Source organism: Coenobita brevimanus, chromosome 33, assembly GCF_032717465.1.
Source record: "Coenobita brevimanus isolate Jiangsu-jjx chromosome 33, ASM3271746v2, whole genome shotgun sequence".
In the NCBI taxonomy this organism is placed as follows: domain Eukaryota; kingdom Metazoa; phylum Arthropoda; class Malacostraca; order Decapoda; family Coenobitidae; genus Coenobita; species Coenobita brevimanus.
The window spans coordinates 6,491,683-6,511,797 of NC_136986.1; the positions used below are offsets into that span (position 1 = coordinate 6,491,683).

The following is a 20,115-nucleotide window of genomic DNA, read 5'->3' on the forward strand; positions in this document are numbered from 1 at the left end:
GGAATGAGTAACGTTAGGGTCTTTGAGAGAAGTGAAGTCAGTGAATGTACAGTGAGGTTGGATGAGGAGGAAATGGAAAATGTGAGTGTATTTAAGTACTTGGGTAGTGTAATCTGTAAGGATGGAAGTTTGGAGGGTGAAATGCTTGAAAAGATACAACAAGGAAGAAAGGTTGATGGTTCCTTGAAAGCAGTAATAAGAAACAGGGTAGTGAGCATGGAAGTGAAAAAGTTACTACACGACAGTATCGTGATAGCAACTCTAACATATGGAAGTGAAGCTTGGACCTTATTGGAGGGACACAAGTCAAGGGTGAGAGCAGTGGAAATGAGCTTTTTGAGAGGAGCCTGTGTAGTCACATGGAGAGACAGACTGACGAATGAGGATGTCATGGAGCATTGTGGTGTGGATGTGGATGTGATAGGAAGCGTTAGGAGGAACACACTGAGATGGTTTGGTCATGTGGAGAAGATGGAGAATGAAAAACTGACAAGGAGAGTGTATGTAACTGAGGTGGAGGGAGAGAGAGGGAGAGGGATGCAAAGGATGATATGGAGGGATGGAGTGGAGAGGTATATGAGAGAGGGAGGTGTGAGCTCGGAGCAGGGCAGTGAAATAGCGTTGGACAGAGCGACATGGAGGCGATTTGTTTGTGGCTACCCCTTACAGGATTAAAGCGTCTGGCAATAGACAGATAAAATATACTCAAATGTAGAAGGAATGGTATCCAAGTTTTTAGATATGAAAGACTATATCATGGAAAATTAGCCTTGTATTATTTGAGGCCCTGGACGCCACAAGGGGCAAAGTGACACTTTTACAATTTTCCACAAATCGTCTTCAGACTCTGGTGACATAAAATATTTCATGGAAATGCTGTTTTTTAAGTTTTAGTTTCTAAAATTTGGACATAAGGTGCATAAATGTGAGTACTTTAAGAGCAATATTTAAGAAATTTGGCAGCCACGTTGAGTACACCGCTTCCCGTCCGATCAGCGAAGTTAAGCAACGTTGGGTCTGGTTAGTACTTGGATGGGTGACCGCCTGGGAACACCAGATGCTGTTGGCATCCCTACGTGTCAAGTGAGGTTGGTGGAGGATTAGTGCCCCTCCCTGTAAAACAATTAACTCTAAGCCGTTGGCCACCCCGTTTGGGATACATGGCGTCTGGCAATGAATGAATGAATATTTTCACTGTCAACATTACGTTATCAGCAGAAAAATATATTTTGCAAGTGGCTTGTCACACTTTGTGAGCGTTTTGCAGCCATTTTTGTTGTTTTTTTCTTATTCAAAGCAATAAAACATCATATTCGTCCAATACTAGGATGAAGGTAAGCTGTTCTTTAAGGGTAATATGGAAGAAAATGGTAGAGCAAAGTGTTACCCGAGACAAGGCCTAAGTTCCTAGGGTGCTTTGCGTTCGGCAGAGGTGACTGAACCCACCCCAACGGGAGACCACGGACGGGTTGGCGCAACACCCACCCCAAGGAGGAACCACGGACTGGGTGTCGCAACACCCACTCCAAGAGGAGACCACAGGGAGATGCATAGGGCGCACAAAAGGCCCAGGCCAGATAGGCCTATGTCCCCCACTACCTTGCGCCCCTATTCCCCTCAATGGAGCCAGACTGAAGAACGCCGTCCCTGCAGACTAGTCTAAAGCTGAGCCAACGCTCGCCAGGATTGGGTTGGGACTTGTACTCCTACACTCCGAGGTAGCACTGTGATGACAGCCACTGTTCACATTGGGGAGAAGTCGGTCACCATATGTCTCTCAGCTACTTCTCCCAGCAGGACCATGGCAATGGCCACTGTTTGTGCCGGGGAAGGGTCGGCCACCATACACCCTTCACCAGCAGCCTCCGCTGGGAGCAGCACCTCAGTGACGGCCACCGTTCACACTGGGTAGAGATAGGCCACCTACATCTCTCAGCTGTGGTCCCAGAAAAGGGCAGAACCGTGGCGATGGCCACCGTCCGCTCTGGGGAAGAGTCAATCACTGCTCGTTCTTTGTCTGCCACCTCCGCAGGGAGCAGGACCACGGTGATGGCCACCTTCTGCACCAGGGAAGGGTCGGCCACCGTATGCCCTTACCTGCTGTCCCAGGGTTTTGTGGAACATTGGCAATGGCCACCATCCGCGCCGGGGAGGGATCGGCCACCGTACGTCCCTCATCAGCTACCCCTGTGACATCCCTCAAGAAGGACATCCCTTGCTTGCCTCACCCATCCAGAGGCCAAGTGAGACACCCTTCTGTGTCTCCCCACAGAGTCAGTTCCCCAGTGGAGTTGCAGCTAGAGGAGATCTGGTGAGGCCCAATGGTGAATCTGGGAATCCATGCCCTGCAGGCAGCATCCCAACGACGCCCCTCACTGTCGGACTCCCGAAGGAAGGGACGCCGCAGGCAGCCCCTGACGGGGCTCGATCTGAGTGAGAGAGCAGCCCTCAGTCACCCAGGGGCGCCCCCAGGACTCAGGTGCGTGGCCTCCCCAGCCTCATCGGCAAGCAGTCCTCCTCCAGGACCAGGAGCAAGCAGGTGCGCCTGCTTGCCCTGTTCGGACCCAGTCCCGAGGGTTGACCTTCTCACCGAGGCCCCACCAGGGAAGGGCCCACTCTGGATGACCCAGCCTCTGGCAGTAGTCCCGTGCCTCCTGCCGGAAGGCACACCTGACGTGACCCCTCCCACACCTGGACAACACCTGTGATTAGCCCAAATCCCCAGCAGTACAACTGGAGTCCTCCTGTCTTATTGTGTATTTAAGCTGTGGAGAACGACGATCGTTCATTGGGTACCTGCTGGGAAGCGACGATTCGGCCGAAATTTCGAGTCTTACAGAACTGAATGAAACACACGTCATCGTCTTGGATATGTTCGCGTGCATCTGGCAATATATATATATATATATATATATATATATATATATATATATATATATGACCACAAAGTCACGTGGTGGTGAGATAAAATGGCCAGAAGGTGAACACCCGGTAGTACGAGCAACCAACCACCCTCGGTGAGTGAGGTTCAGGAATGTCATTGTCCAAGAAAAACAGCCTATATTTGCCGTGGCCTTGGGCAAGGATCAGGTGATTACTGTATCATCAACCCTCTCTCTCTCTTTCTCTCTCTCTCTCTCTCTCTCTCGTGTGTGTGTGTGTGTGTGTGTGTGTGTGTGTGTGCACAGATCCCCTTTCTCTCTCTCTCTCTCTCTCTCTCTCTCTCTCTCTCTCTATCTCTATCTCTCTCCGAGAGAGGATGAAGAGAATGGAGAAAGAAGACAACAGGGATGTTACTCATTCATTCAGAGGGATGAAGGGACGCACATTGTGCCATTTCGGATTTTAATTCTCTCTCTCTCTCTCTCTTTCTCTATCTATCTATCTCCGAGAGAGGAGGGAGGGAATAGACAATGAGAAAGAGAAGTGGGACGGCTGTCACTCCTTTTCTCCTCATTCGGAAGGGACCACGCTGTGTCTGTCATTCCTGTCTGTCTGTCTGTCTGTCTCTCTTTCTCTCTCTCTCTCTCTCTCTCTGTACAGATCCCCTAGAGCCTGGTTTGGGGTTGGCAGCATCACAGGAGGAAAGTGAGGAAAATTTAGGCGCGTGCTCCATGGTGTCTGCACGCGCATATTCTGAGCGTATATGAGGCTGAGTGGGGCAGTGCGTGGGTGGTACCGAGAGCTGCCACCTGGCCCTATTTCCCATACAAATTTCAACCACCTACTCCTCTTGGTGCAGTTTTGGTACGTCTTTGAAAATCGCGCTCATTTGAGGCCTATCGCTTTCGACTCTGATAAGTCCCAAATGAGGCCTATCACTCTCAATGGGTTAATCTGTACAGTGTGTTGTGTTAAGACTGTATTAAGTACTGTGTTGATTTTAAGGCAATATACGCTTAAGGTTGGTTGACCCGAGTTTTTCTGCCCTGTTCCTCTAGTTGCAAGCTCTAGACCCGGTCTCAAAGGGAGCCCCAGAGCAGTTGCTTACATTCAGAGGGCAAGAAGTTGGCTCCTGAACACGTAGCATAACAGTGATGCTAAGACTGAGCAGGTAAGGCGCCACCCTTGAGAAACTTGGCGGTTTTATTTGGCCATGCATGGGTGACAGTACGTTCTGCTTGGCTGCCTGGTCATTGCTGTGGGATGACATACGAATGGACTTTACCCCTTGTGGAGCACAACAGAACCTACACCCCAGACCAAGTGTCAACATGGTCGCTTGGAGCACACTTCTTACATGAAACTTCCACCCTTACTGCACTAATTGGAATTGAGCAAAGCAACTTTTCTCAGCCATAGGGTAGTGCTTGAGGGAGCAGTTGGTAAAAAAAAAAAAAAAAAAGGTTTCAACAGGTATGGCACTTAACTCCTTGTGGCATGCAGTGCTCCATTTGTCTAACAGAAGCAAAATTAACCTGAAGGATATCAAACAACTCTTTTAATCTGGATGAGTACAGTAGTTGGCGAAGAGACAGAAAAAAAAAAAAAAGGTATGATAATAACAGAGAAAATACTCCAATTAATACAAATAGAGATAGACATACCCTCGCAAGTAGAGTTAGTTGCAGTAGAGATTAGTACATCAGAAGGGATAATAATTGTGTCAAATTTATATATGCCACCCAAGACAAACACACAGGATAGAGGTAAATATAAAGACCTTGCAGAAAAAACAAATCAGAGAGTAAGAACCCTACTATACAGAATGGAGGAAAAATCTGAAAGAATTATACTAACGGGAGATTTAACACAAATATAAACTGGAATACCCTAGATGTAAAAGCCATGAAAGTTGTTGGGATCTAAAGCTTTTGGCTCTTATAAAGGAATTTTTTATAACACAACATGTAAAGGATCACACAAGAAAAAGAGGACAAGAATATCCCTCATTATTAGATCTCATATTAACTAGGTGAGAAAATGAAATACAGTAGACAATACAATCTGTCACCCCCCATTCAGCAAAAGCGACCATTATAATTTCAGGATAGCCTGCTATATAGTTACAGGTAATGGAAATTACAAAAAGAGGCTAAAAAAAAAAAGAAAAAAAAAAAGGGGCAACTATTATGACCAAAAGAGGTAGTTCAATGACACAGATCGGGAAATGGAGCTAAGAGGACAAGATATATAAAAAAAAAATCTGTGAAATTTACGAAACAGGAGTCCATAATTATGAGCAGTAGACTGTAACACCAAAAGGAGTAGACTGTAGCACCAGTCGAGCAGGGCTGTACTCCCAAGGTGGAAGGAAAGCTGATGACAGGGAGAGCTGGAGCTCCCGTTTCATTAGCCCTCGAGACTAGTTCATGACCATCCCCCTTTGCTAAACTTTTTCAGTGTTTCATTGATTCAGAGAGTAGGCCAGCATGCTCTCCAATTCAGGTTTCTCTAACTGTCAATACCAAACTACATCCACAATACACTTCCTTTTCAAAATTCAAAAAGAAAAAAAAAGAGAAATGGCGGTATTCAAACAAACCTCGGAGTCCCCAAGGGGGGGGGGAGACCATGTGTGCAACCACCATCTGCCCCTCTCCCAGACTCAGTGAGATGCCTGGAACCACTGTCTGACTCACTCCTTCTTCATTTCTGCAACATTCCCAGCCTTTCCTCTAACTTTCACTCTGTTGGGCACCACCTATCCTCCTCTAAAACTCACCTTCTCTTCTTAACCGAGACTCAGTTGTCTGAGGCAACTGATGGCAAACCCTTTTCTGTATCCTCCTACTTTCTCTATACTCATTTCAAAGTCAAAAGTGGTTGTTGTGTATATGTGCGCAATGACTTATCTGGCTCTCGTGTTCCTGAATTTAATTCTTCTAAATTCTCTACTCTCTGGCTTCGGCTCTCCTGTCATTCTCTGACTAAATATATTTGCACTGTTTACATATTCCCTAATTCTACTGACTATGAAAAATTCTTCAACTATCCTACTTCTACAATGGAACACATTCTATCCATCTCTCCATCTCTGAAATCTCCATTCTAGGAGGTTTCAATGTTCACCACATTAGGCTCTCCTCACCTTTCACTGATCCACATGGTGAACAAGACCGCATCTTTTCTATCCTTTATGACCTAGAGCAGCTTGTACAGCACCCTACCCATTTCCCTGACTCCCTTGGAAAAAGCTCCAACATATTTGACCTCTTCCTTACATCTAATTCTTCTGCTTACGCTGTTAATCTTTCCTCTCCAATGGGCTCCTCTGATCACATCCTTATTACCTTAACCTGTCCTATCACTCTGGTACTGCCTGTGGACCCTCCAAAAAACGTTGATTCTGGCATTTTGGAGCTGCGGATTAGGAAGCCCTCAGGCAGTACTTCTTTGATTTTCCCTAGAATGATTATTGCTTCCATGGCCTGGAGCCATCAGAGTGTGCCCTGGACATTACAGAGGTTATTCTTTCGGTCATGGAAGCATACATTCCCTTCTCATATCCTTTGACTAATGCAAGAAAGCCTTGGTTTAATCACGCTTGTTCTAATGCTGTCGACAAGGAGAGGGCCTATAAAAGGTACCAGAGTCAACGCACCCCTGAACCACATCCTTTTATATTTCTGTCCAGAATCTTGCAAAGTCTGTTCTTGGCTCTGCTAAAAATAATTTCATCTAGACTAAATGCTCTCAACTCTCAAGTTCGAATTCTTGCTCCTTCTGGCACCTTGCTAAAAAACGTTCTAACAACTTTACCTCATCATCCTTCTCTCCTCTTCTCTACTCTGATGGCCCCGTAGCTATTCCTTCTACTGATAAAGGAGATCTCTTTGCTCAGACGTTCTCCTTCAGTTCCACCTTAGACAATTCCAGTGCTGTTCCTCTATCACTTCCCAACTCTGACTACTCATGGCTGACATTACAATTTCTTCAGCTGATGTATTTTCTGCCATCACAGGCCTCAATACTAACAAGGCATATGGAGTCCCTCCTATTGTCCTCAAGAACTGTGCTTCTGTTCTTACATCCTTAAACTCATTTGCCTTTGTCTATCAACTTGTACCTTTCCTTCTTGCTGGAAGTTTGCTCTCATTCAGCCAGTCCCAATGAGAAGTGACCATTCCCAACGATGTAACTATCGTCCAATAGATTTAACGTCCTGTGTCTCAAAATTTTTCGAATCAAATCTTAACAGAAAAAATGTAAGGCATCTTTACTATCACAACTTTCTTTCTGATCATCAGTATGGGTTCCAACAGGGACGCTACACTGGCGATCCTCTGACCTACCTTTCAGACTCCTAGTTATCCTCCTTTTGGGACTTGGCAAAAGCTTTGCCATTGCACTTGACATCTCAAGGTCTTTCGATCGAGACTGGCATAAATCTTTAATTTCCAAACTACCCTCTTACAGTTTCTATCCTTCTATCTGTGCCTTCATGTATAGCTTCCTTTCTGGTCGTTCTATAGCTGCTATTGTAGATGGCCATCGTTCTTCTCCTAGATCTATCAACAGTGGTGTTTCTCAGGGCTCTGTACTATCTCAAACTCTCTTCCTTTTATTCATCAGTGACCTTCTAAGTTGTACATCTAACTCTATCCACTCTTATGCTAATTATTACACCCTTCACCTTTCCATTTGGTTCCCACAACGTCCTTCTCAGCAGTAACTTCGATAAACAAGGGAGAAGGCTATGGCACACCTAATGTCTGATTTGGCTTGTATCTCTGACTAGGGTAAAAATAATCTGGTTGTTTTCAATGCATCAAGACTCAGTTCTTACACCTATCAACCCAATATAATCTTCCACAGGAGTACCCAGTAATGTTTAATAATATCCAGCTCAATCCTGCATCATCCTTGAACATGCATGGGGTTTCATTCACTCGGGACGTATCTTGGAAAGATCATATTACATCTCTTGTAAAATCTGCTTCCAAGAGATTAGGCGTCTTAAGGCGACTCTGTACTTTCTTTTACCTCCACGCAGTTGTTGACCTTATACACTTTTTTTTTTTTTTGCCCGTGTGTGGAGTACAACTCTCATGTTTGGGGAGGCTCCCCACATGCAGCTCTTCTCAATAGGGTGGAGTCAAAGGCTTTTCATCCCATTAACTCTCCTCCTCTTACTGGTCCCCTTCAGCCTGTCTCTTTGCCGTGCTGTTGCATCTTTATCACTTTTCTATCGGTACTTCAATGGTCACTGTTCCTCTGAACTGTCTGGTTGCATCCCTCCACCTCTACGACGGTCGTGTAGCACCCGTCTAGCAACAAACTCTCATCCCTTTTCTGTCCAACTCTCTAATGAAAGGGTTAACTGATACTCCCAGTCCTTCATTTATGCAACATGTCAGCTCTGGAATTGTCTCCCTCTGTATATCCTGCTTCCTATAATTTCCAGTCTCTCAAACACAGTGTGTCCAAGCATGTCAAAATGAACGGATCTTGAATTTGGTTCTCTTTTGTAATGTTTTTTCTTCTTGGAAGGAACGGTTTGTGGGCTCCTGGCCTTTGGTTCCTTCTTTCTTGCATTAACCCCTTAACCATGGGGCGTCACTTTTGTGATGCTTGGGAGCAAGGGATCATACCGCAGGGTGTCACTTTTGTGATTCTATGTTTTTTTAAATTTGTCTGGGCTTTCAAGTGGTGGCTTGTATCATCTATCAGTACTGCCAATGTCCAACACTAGTCAGCACTCCTAATCTCATCTGTACTCCCATCCATTGTTGACAATTTAGCCATTTTTCCCCTTTCTTGACTCCCCTCCCTACCTCCCCTCCATTACCCTCTCCTCTCGCCTGCCCGGCTGTGCTACGCTAAGTAAATCTTCCCTGGAATGTTCCACTGATTTCATCCATTGAAATAAGCCCCGTGCGTTATTCTTATACCAAATGATATATACAAAAAAGAAATAAGGTAAGTGAAAGTGCCACACACCTGGAATTGGCTAATTATCGCCTGACAACACCTCACGTCCACTCGTTTACTAATTTTCGCTGTTTATTTCCCCTTGAAATATGCCATAAAATCTATTCTTGTAATAAAAATATATATAAGAAAGGGAGAAGACTAAGTTATATTTACATTCACCTGGAACTACCTAATTATTGCAGGCCACCACACTGTAATCTACACTAAGTAAATCTTCCCTGGAATTTTCCACTGATTTCATCCATTGAAATGAGCCCTATCCCCTATTCTTATACCAAATAATATATATAAAAAAGAAATAAGGTAAGTGATAGTGCCATACACCTGGAATTGGCTAATTATCACCTGACAACACCTCATGTGCACTCGTTTGCTAATTTTTGCTGTTTATTTCCCCTTGAAATATGCCATATAATCTTTTCTTGTAATAAAAATATATATAAGGAGGGAAGGGAGAAGCCTAAGTGATATTTACATTCACCTGGAACTACCTAATTTATAATGTAATGTCTAGATTTCCTGCAAATTATTTTTCACAGCTATATATTAGCAGCTCTCATGAGGCTGACATTGGCAGTAATGCATTCTCTCTAGGTAGGCCACCCCGGCCTACCAATATCAGTTTACTGTCGTCTTTCAAAGTGAAAGTATATAGGATTCGCGCCTGCTAACTACCGCCGCTTTTTAGCCCCATGCAAAGGGCCCTGTGACCTCTACCCCCCCAACTAAACGTCGTTTGGAAAGAGGTAAAGGGCTGACAATTGATAGAGAATGACTACGATCATTCTGGTGAGTAAAACAGTGAAAGTGGAATTGTAAATAATGTGTAAATAATGTGTAAACAGCAAGTGAAAGCAATGAATGTAAATACAAGTGAACAGTGGAAAATAGCTTTATAAGTTACTGCAAGTGACTGCCTAGCACAGTGTTAATAAAATAGAAATGTAAATAATGTAAATAAAATACAGAACGTAAATAGAAATGTAAATGAGTAGCATTATAACAGTACGGGAATATATATTACGAGTAATGAAAGTGATAGTTTCACTCTAGCATGTATGAACACTATGAGTTATGAGAGTGAAGGTGAAAGTGACATTCACTCTCAGCGCTAGTATACAGGATGAGAAAGTGAATGCTACGTATTTTACTGATATAGGAATTAAATGCCTACAGTGACAATAAACTACTGTTACTGAAGGAAACTTATGGATAAAGACTGTAGATATATATAAGTGTTCTATAGTAATAGAAGTATAAACTGTGAGTGTTTTCATGAATAATAAATGACATAACACCAGCGGCGAACAATGTCAAGTGGGAAGGTCATACGCCCAAGTAATTTTCATTGCTTTCATGTTTTTTTTTTTTTTGGAGTATGGATTCCAAATTATTTGAGAATCATAGAATAGTGTTTCTAGTGATAATATCAAGCTGCGGTAATCATATTACGGGTTGTCGGGAAGTGTAAAGGGGAGACTTCATTACTCAACTTCAGAGGTCTCCACAAGTCCTACGGTACTCGATGAAGGCTCAGCAAACACCCCAGGAAAAAGCTGAAGGTATGTGCCATAAGCATATGTGATTTTAATATTCTAGGGCTAATAACTGATTTTCGGCAAATATTGTTAGAGAGTCTATCGGCGCCCGAATATGCCCGCGGGACACGCAAGACAGAGCAAAACAAGCCCGCTGTTAAGGGGTTAAAAAAAAAATAATAAAAATTATGTCCCACTGAACAAAGACCCCGAAACATCGATACAGAACTGGTTCAATACTGACTGCAAGAATGCAAAAGAGAAAAGAGATTTGCTGTGGATCAGATACAGTCGACATAAAAGTGAGAGAGCATATAACAACTACAATCAGGCAAGAAATGATTATACAAGACTAAGGAGAGAAGCTGTAAGGCAGTTTGGGAAGGACATTGTTAATAAAAGTACATATCAGCCGAAATTGTTTTACAGCTACATACAAAGCAAAGCAAAAATTGAGATAAAATACAATTTATCATGGATGAGGGGAAAATCTGTATCAATGAAGAAAATATTTGTGAAGTACTAAACACAAATTTTCAGTCAGTTTTTACTAAGGAAAGTGGATTTACAAGAGATGATGATGAACAAGCATGCCCACACACATTAACAATTATTATAGGTATAACAAAACAAGAGGTCCAGGAAGCGATGAGGAATTTAGACAGGGGAAAAGCCAATGGCCTGACGAAATTTCGTGTTGGGTATTACTGGAACATGCAAAATAGCCAAGCAGTCCATTACAATTAATATTCAGAGAATCCCTAAGACAACGAAAACTACTTGACATTTGGAAGAAAGCAAACATTGTGCCCCTTTTCAAGAAAGTAAATAGACAAAATCCACTTAACTACCAGCCAGTATCACTGACCAGCGTCGTAAGGAAGATGTGAGCAAAACTGATGTGAAAAATTTGGGTAAATCACTTGGAAATATTCAATATGATGACAGAAAGAAAATTTGGTTTTAGAAAGGGAAAATCATGTGGCACCAACCTATTAAGTTACTAAGTCAGACTTGCAGAATTAATACAGAAAAAAGATGGCTGGGTAGACAGCATATATTTGGATTTCAAGAAGCATTTAACAGAGTACCACACAAGAGACTTTTATGGAACCTATACAATCAAGGTGGAATCTAAGGTAAACTGTACGACTGGATGCAAGATTTTCTCAGTAAAAGGAAAATGAGAACAGTGCTAAGGGGAAATTACTCATTATGGAGAGGAGTGACAACTGGAGATCCACAGGGCTCGGTGCCTGCACCAATTATATATGTTTAGTATGTATAAATGACATAGACAGCAACATTGGAAATGGAAGCTACCTATATATGTTTGCTGATGATGCAAAAATGCAAAGGGAAATTATAAACACCGACACTTGCATAGAGCTACAAGAGGAATTAAATAACCTTCATAAATGAAGCAATAGATGGCATTTGGAATTCAGTGTGGACAAATGTCATGTAAGAAAACTTGGTAAAAGTGAAAAAAGACCAGACTGAGACTATAAGTTAGGAAGTTCAACCCTACACACATCGGAAAGGTAGAAGGATTTGGAAGTGATTATCAATAACAGACTATCACCAGCTGACCACACCAATGAAAAAGACAGGAACATGTACACACTGCTTGATAATATGAGGGTAGCATTCACGTATATACATGAAGACATGCTGAGAATGATAATAACATGATTCATCAGACCAACTTTGGAGTATGCATCAGTAGTCTGGAATCCACATCTCACAAAAACACATATATAAGACTGAAAAGGTACAAAGGGCCGCTACGAGATGGGCAACAAGTGTAAAAGACATAAGCTATGAAAAATTAGACCTACAAACATTACAGGAGAGAATGAAAAGAGGAGACATTATTATGTTATATAAATGCATCACAGGAAAAAGACAATAGACGTAAATAAGTATTATACCCTATGGGGAAGCAACATTAAGAGGACATTGCAAAAAAATTTACAAAAAGAGGGGTGATAAGGACGAAAGGGAATTCAGTTTCCCAAATATATCAGTTGATCAGTGGAATGCACTGCCGAATGAAATAGTGTGTGTCAAAACAGTTCATAAATTTAAAGACACGTATGATAAAAATGGTCAAAAACATGGGACAGTACGAGCTTGACTCATTCCTGTAAAGATACAACTAGGTATGAACACACACACACACACACACACACACACACAAACTCTATCGCCTAGCCTTGCAAAAACTGGACTAAAAAAAAATCATTACTTGGGTTGTAGCATCCCAGCTCTGTTTATGGGTCTGGTAACAGAGTGTTATGAAGAGGTATGAATATCAACCTCTAATACCATAATTTTGTTAAATAACCAGCATGTAAGGGGAAAACCATATGGTAAAATGTATATATAAATGACCTAATTTTGTGTTATTTCCTCTCAATACTACCTAGTTATTAAGTTACTTTTATTATAAAAGCCTTATTACTCCATCTGAAACGGTTTTTGATACCCCTCCAGTGACCATTCCATATGAAACATTAGGCAGATTTTTTTTTTTTTTTCATGTATAAGATCTGTTGTATCTGGAATCATCTACCAGCACAGGTAGTTTACACTTCCTCGACAGAGCAGTTCAGGGTTATGCTAGACCTGACACTGTGATAGATTGAATATTTCTTCCAGTTTCATAGCCTATCCTTTTTCCCTCGGGTTAGGTGTACTTCCTTTTACATGCCTGTTTCGCAGGTGGGGAGGCGGGTGGAGAGAACCTTCATCTCTTTTATACTTTCCTTTCACTAGTTGAGTAACAACTTATATCTGGTAAATTCATTTATGGTACCTCTGAGGTTCAAGTCGTAAGCCCTTCTGAGGTACTACTTCTTCTTGGCAAGCCCTCCCCCCCCTCTCCCCACTGAGGGGGGTCACCTTGACGCGGTGGCAGGGCTTGTAGCGTGGCTGGCAATGCCACCTACTCTGGACGCATGCTTACCTTTGTAGGGTTCGGTTTCTGTTGGCTCTTGGACCAAGCACCCCCTACATCACTGGTGGAGGGGGCCTGCTGGTGATGTTAGTCCCTGCACATTTGCCATCTAGGGCAGGACTGTTGCCTCCCCATGCTTTTGCTGTGCATAGCATCCCGTAATGCTGGGAGACGAGAGTCCTGGGGGTTGAATGATGCTGCACGATGTGCCTTGCAGCTAGCAATACACCTCTTTGGTCCCTTGTTCTGGCTAGATAGGTGGCCTGGTTGGGCCTGACCAGGTCAGTCAGCTGGTCATGCGTTGGCTAGGGTCAAGTGGGCACTGGGGGGCCTGGTGGTTTCTATCGTCCTGTAGTCACCCTCACCCCAGTCCCCCAGTGGTTACCCATGTATACTCTTCTGGTGCCTCTGGCATCGCTAGTGGTGTTGTCCCTGGCATAAGACCTCCCTTTGTTTGGTTCCATAGTGGGTGGAGGGGTGGAGGAATGAAGTCTTTTTGGCAATATATATAGATTCCTTAAATAAAAATGTTGACAACACAGCCTCTTTCTCTGGACTTTCTTAAGGATCCTCCACTCTCATAGCCTCTCTGGAGCCTTTCCAGACCCCTGGAGACGTTCCTCCTCTGTCCCAGCATCCTAATGGGACTAGGAGGGCGTCATGTCGGGTTGGTTTGGCTCTGGGGTTCGGCCCAAGAAACATGGAGCCAGAATCCCATGCAAAGTATCTGGAAATAAAGAACCTTGTGGACGGCCCAATACTAGATATGAATATCTTCAATCTCCACCGTGGTATCATCTCACCTTGTGGCAGGGAACCTAAGATCTGTTCCCAAGGGGATAGAAGCATCCCTATTGAGATGTCCTCCCTAGAAGAGAATTCCTGCTTACGAGCTCTGACTCTGGTGCCGCAGTTTCCTGTGCTAGGCATGCCGCTTTTAAAAGATGCAAAGGTGTAGTTTTATCACGTGACCTTCTCTGCTTCCCAGAGGTACAGCTGTTTGAGGAACTGAGATCTTCTGGTGTGGCAGCTGTTGAGCAACTGCAGAAGAAAATCAATGGTGTCCTGACCCCTAGTCCTACCTTGTTCCTGACCTTCAATAGGTTGACTTTACCTACTTCTGTGAAGCTTGCTTGCTTGTCACTTCTTGTGAAGCCATACGTGCCCACCCCAAAGAGATGTTTCCTGTGTCAAGGATATGGACATGTCAGCCGATTTTGTCGCCGTGCACAGGCAGGCTTTCCTGGTGTCTGTCTCTCCTGTGGTGGACCACACCATACAAGTGACTGTCCATGACCCTTACATACTATCACTGTGGATGTCCTCATGCAGTAAATTCTAGAAACTGCCCTCGTTACTGCCTAGAAAAGGAGATTTTGTCAATTTGAATGCTTGAAAAGGTTTCATTTCTTGAGGCTAAGAAAAGAGCTCAGACTCACTTCTTCCAGCCCAGGGTTGCTTAAGCTGCTGTCCTTTCTGGAATGCCAGTGCCCTGTGTCTCAGAGATGGCCTTGACCGGATGCAGTGACCACTCCATCAGCTAGTGCTTTGTGGGATGCAGTCCCCATGGTTTGTACTGTTTGTGAAACTTATGTTTGCCCGCCCACTACTCTAATTGCTTCCACTCCCACTTCACCCCGCTGAAGGGGGTCACCTTGACGTGGTGGCGGGGCTTGAAGCGTGGCTGGCAGTGCCACCTACTTTGGAGGCATGCCTACCTTTGTAGGGTTCGGCATTTGTCAGTGTCGTGGACCAAGCACCCCCTACATCACTGGTAGAGGAGGCCTACTGGTGATGTTAGTCCCTGCCCATTTGCCATCTAGGGCGGGACTGTTGCCTCCCCACGTGTTTGCCGTGCGTGGCGTCCCGTAATGCTGGGAGACGGGAGTCCTGGAGGTTGAGTGATGCTGCATGGTGCGCCCTGCAGCTAGCAATACACCTCTTTGGTCCCTTATTCTGGCAAGACGGGTGGCCTGGTTGGGCCCGACCAGGTCAATCGGCTGGTCATGCGTTGGCTAGGGTCAAGTGGGCACTGGGGGGCCTGGTGGCTCCTACCGTCCTGGAGTCACCCTTGTTCGGGTTCCCCGGTGGTTACCCGCGTATACTTCCCTGCTACCTCTGGGGTCGCCAGTGGCATTGTCCCTGGCATAAGACCTCCCCTTGTTGGGCTCCGTGGTGGGTGGAGGAGTGGGGGAATGAAGTTATTAAATTTTAATGGCAACTAAAACAAAAAATAAATATGAGGAACATCTGGGCCACTTAAAGTCTGGCCCAATTACATCCCCGCGTGAGGTCTTGCCAGGCTTTTATGAACAAGCCCACTTTGCTCGGTATTTGGTGATCCGGGCAGTAGAGGGTGTCAAAGTGGCAGAACTGGACATTTTTGAAGTCCATAGAAAAATCGTTAAGACATGTGGCAGGGAGCCAAAAATTTTGCCACAGCACGATGGGAGCCTGCTTGTGGAGGTTACCTCCCCAGAGGAGAAAGACAGACTCTGTTCTCTATCTGAGGTATCTGGGGCTCCAGTTACATGCTTGCCGCATCCCACATTCAACCAATCTCGTGGGGTAATCTACTCTAGAGAGCTGCTTAGGTACTCAGAAGCAAAGCTTCTTGAGGAAATGAAGGTACATGGAGTCATCAAAGTGGAAAGATTTCATAAGAAAGTTGATGGTGTCCTTCTGCCCACGCCCTCCATTTTGTTAACGTTTGAGGTCACTCAGCTTCCCTCTTCCATTAAGGTTGCCTGGTTGTCCTTAAAGGTGAAGCTGTATATACCCAGTCCAAGACGCTGTTTTCATTGTCAAAAGTTTGGCCACGTTAGCAAATATTGTCGACGATTGTTGCAGGGCCTTCCTGCGATATGTGCTACATGTGGAATTTCCCATAAAGATATAGATTGTTCTGGTACAGAGACCTGTGTCAATTGTGGAGGTGGCCATGCAGCTACCTCCAAAGTTTGTGACAAATACAAATTTGAGTGTGAGGTTTTGTCTTTGCGGGCTCGTGAAAGGATTACCTTTAAGGAAGCTAAACACCGAGTTATGTCTATGTATATACGACCTGGAGTTTCTTTTGCTTCAGTTCTATCACGGTCCGTCCAGTCAGGCCGCAATTCTGGTGGTGATGAACAGAATTCTCAACGACGTGAGAGTCTGGGTACTCGGTCAACCTCCAACACGTCTGATAGGATGCAGATTCTCTCGGTGCCTGTCAGCAATAAATTTGCAACTTTGGTGGAAACTACTGATGGAGAAGACACCTCAGTTAGTACCTCCAAGAATATGCCCAAGAATACTTCTGTGATTCCATCCGAACTTGTACAGGCTGAGGTACATAGCCCTAAACGGTCCTCCAACAAACGCATTCGTGAGTCTACTGAGTCATTGACAGATGTTCCCCCAACTAAAGCCTCCCATGCTGATCAGGGTGGCCACTCTGACGGTGCTATTGTATCGGGCATAGATACTGATGTCCCGGTCATTGATACCGAGTTGGATGGTTTCGCTGTGGCCTCAGACATGAAGGTACCCTCTCTAAAGCCAGGGGATAAGCCCTCCCCTGCTTGTCAGGACCCCAGCCCTGAGGGATGCACGAGTGGTTGCAGTCCCTCTGATGACACAGCATGCTCTGATCTGACTGAGGCAGCTTGCGGTCCCTCCAACAAGTCAGGTGAGTCGGTCACTTCTTCCTCTGTGGTACCGGTTGTTTCTCCCCCAGTTAACTCTGACAATTCTGCCCTCTCCCCTCCACATTCGGGGGCCAGGACCCTAATCCCTCCTGCTCGACCTCTCAGCTCACTGGGGGCCCCGGGCAGGGTCCAGAGTAGCACCTCCCCTCCTGTTGGGCTCCATGCTGCTGCCCGTGACAAACCCATTAGTGGACGTACCTGCATACCAAAGAAGACTGTCCCCCTTTCAGCACGAGTGCCAGTCTCCCTCTCTGGAGGGCCCCCACATTCCCGCAAAAATTTTGACACTGGGAAGTCCAATTCTCGGATTATTCCACCTCAAAGGAAGAGTGTTGTAAAACTTTCCTCTTCCACGTCTTCACGTTTGCCTGCGGATGTTCGACATAAAGCGCGGGTTCCTGGTGCTGGACAGTCTCTTACCAAGGGCCTTCCTAAGCATCATTCCAAACCCGCTCGCATGTCAGGAGGTGTACAGTCACGCACTTAATCATTTTCCCCTCCACTATGGGTTCTATCATCCAGTGGAATTGTCGGGGTTTACGTGCTAACTATGAGGAACTGTGTCATCTAGTTTCTCAATTTACTCCGCTATGCATGTGTATCCAGGAGACCATGGTTGGTGATACTGCTCCTGCTGGTCCTTCTGGCTACAATGCTTTTTATTCTGATCCTGTGCTGGGCCATGGTCGTCATGGAGGTGCTGCTATCTTCCTTCGCCAGGATATTCCATTTAGTCATCTGGATATTTCCAGTCCCTTGCAGGCAGTTGCTGTCCGGATGTTTTTACGTCGGCAGTATACAGTTTGCAGTCTTTATCTACCTCCTAGTGCAACTGTTGAAAGGGCGGATCTGGAACGCCTTATTCATGGCCTTCCTTCTCCCTTTCTGTTACTAGGTGATATGAATGGTCACCATCCACTATGGGGAAATAGTGAGGCCAACCCTCGGGGAGTTATGCTGGCCTCTTTAGTGGAAGATAAGGAGTTAGGCATTTTAAACTCCAATAAAATGACTTATTTCCATAGCCAGACAGGAACTTTTACTGCCATTGATTTGTCCTTATGTTCAGCTGATGCTCTTTTAGATTTTAACTGGGATGTGTTGCCAGACCTATATGGCAGCGACCATTTTCCGTTACTCTTAACTGCTAGTGCAGGTGGACCTCAGCCACGTCTTCCTCGCTGGCTTCTGGATAAGGCTGACTGGCCATATTTCAGGGAATTAAGTTCCATTTCCCTTTCTGTCAATGAGTTTGGCTGTCTTACGGAGGCTGTGTCATATTTCAATACCGTGCTGCACTCAGCAGCCCTATTATCTATTCCAAAAACAAAGGGTCAGTTTCCTAAACGTCCAGTTCCTTGGTGGAACTCGGAGTGTAGTTCCGCAGTGAAAGCCAAACGAATTGCCTTCTCACGACTTCGTCGTCACCGTGGGGATCCTCAGTATTTGGTGGCGTATCAGAGGGCACGAGCTCATATGAGGCGGGTCTTAAAGGAGGCTAGGCGTTCATCCTGGAAGGGTTATGTTTCCTCCATCAATTCGAGGACTTCCATCACCCAGGTGTGGAACCGGGTAAAGAAAATTTCAGGTAAATTTACTGTTCCATCCCCTCCTGTTTTATCTGCACCAGGTGGAACTGTGGCTGATCCATTTGCTGTTGCAGAATTGCTTGCTGACCATTTTGCCAGTGTGTCAAAGAAGGATGCAGATACACCTTTGGCTTGCCGCCGTCGGCGCCTAGAATCTCGAGGTCTCAGTTTTGCCTCTGTTGGGGGAGAGCCGTACAATGTTCCATTTTCAATTTCTGAACTCCAGGCAGCTCTGTCGCAGTGCCATGATTCCTCTCCTGGTTTTGATGATATTCCTTATGCCTTTTTACGCCACCTGTCTGATGAGTCCCTGTTGTTTTTGCTTTCACTGTTTAATAAGATCTGGTGTTCTGGGGATTTTCCGGCTTCTTGGGGTGTTGCTGTAGTTATCCCCATCCCCAAACCAGGTAAGGATCACCTACAGGCGACGAATTATCGGCCTATTTCTTTGACGTCTTGTATATGTAAAGTTTTGGAAAAGATGGTCAATGCTAGGCTTGTGTGGTTTTTAGAGAGAGGTGACTTCTTATCCCCTGCCCAGTATGGTTTTCGAAAAATGCGATCTACCTCTGATGCATTACTGTCCTTGGAATCTTCTGTCTGTGAGGCTTTTTCCACTAACCAACACCAGGTCACGGTCTTCTTTGATCTGGAAAAGGCATATGACACTGCATGGCGTCATGGTATTTTACTCTCTCTTCATGAGTTTGGTCTTCGTGGGCGCTTACCTGTTTTTATTCAACAGTTTTTATCTAACCGAATTTTAAGGGTGCGAGTGGGAGGAGTGCTTTCTAATGCCCGTGCACTAGAAGATGGAGTACCACAGGGGAGTATCCTTAGTGTTACTCTGTTCGCTGTAGCCATTAACAGCGTCATCAGTGTACTTCCTGATGGTGTACGAGGATCACTATATGTTGATGACCTCTCGATTTCCTTCACTGCATCTAGAATGTCTCTGATAGAGAGGAAGTTGCAGCTGGCTCTCAATAGAATTTCTGACTGGGCAGAAGCACGCGGTTTCCATTTTTCTGCAGCAAAGACAGTGGCTATACATTTTTGTCGTCTTCGAGGAGTCCACCCAGACCCTGACTTGTATCTCTATGGTAGAAGAGTATCCTGTGTGGAAGAGACACGGTTTCTGGGTCTTCTGTTTGATAGAAGATTAACCTGGGTTCCTCATATTCGTTCTGTTAAGGTGGCTTGTCTTAAAGCTTTGAGTCTTTTGAGGGTTTTAGCTCATACCTCTTGGGGTGCTGACCGTCAGAACCTCCTCCTCTTGCATAGGTCTCTTATTCTTCCTAAAGTTGAATATGGGTGTGAGATCTACTCCTCTGCAACAGATGCCCGCCTCCGGTTGTTAAATTCTGTGCATCATGCTGGTGTTCGTCTGGCAACCGGGGCATTCAGATCATCCCCAATTCCAAGTTTGTTGGTAGATGCTGGTGTACTCCCCTTGG

At 44.9% G+C, this 20,115-nt stretch overlaps 1 pseudogene; it reads left to right on the top strand.

Annotated features, from left to right (window-relative positions):
* Positions 1-955: 955 nt before the first annotated feature.
* On the top strand, positions 956-1,069 carry LOC145395935 (5S ribosomal RNA; annotated as a pseudogene).
* Positions 1,070-20,115: the final 19,046 nt, after the last annotated feature.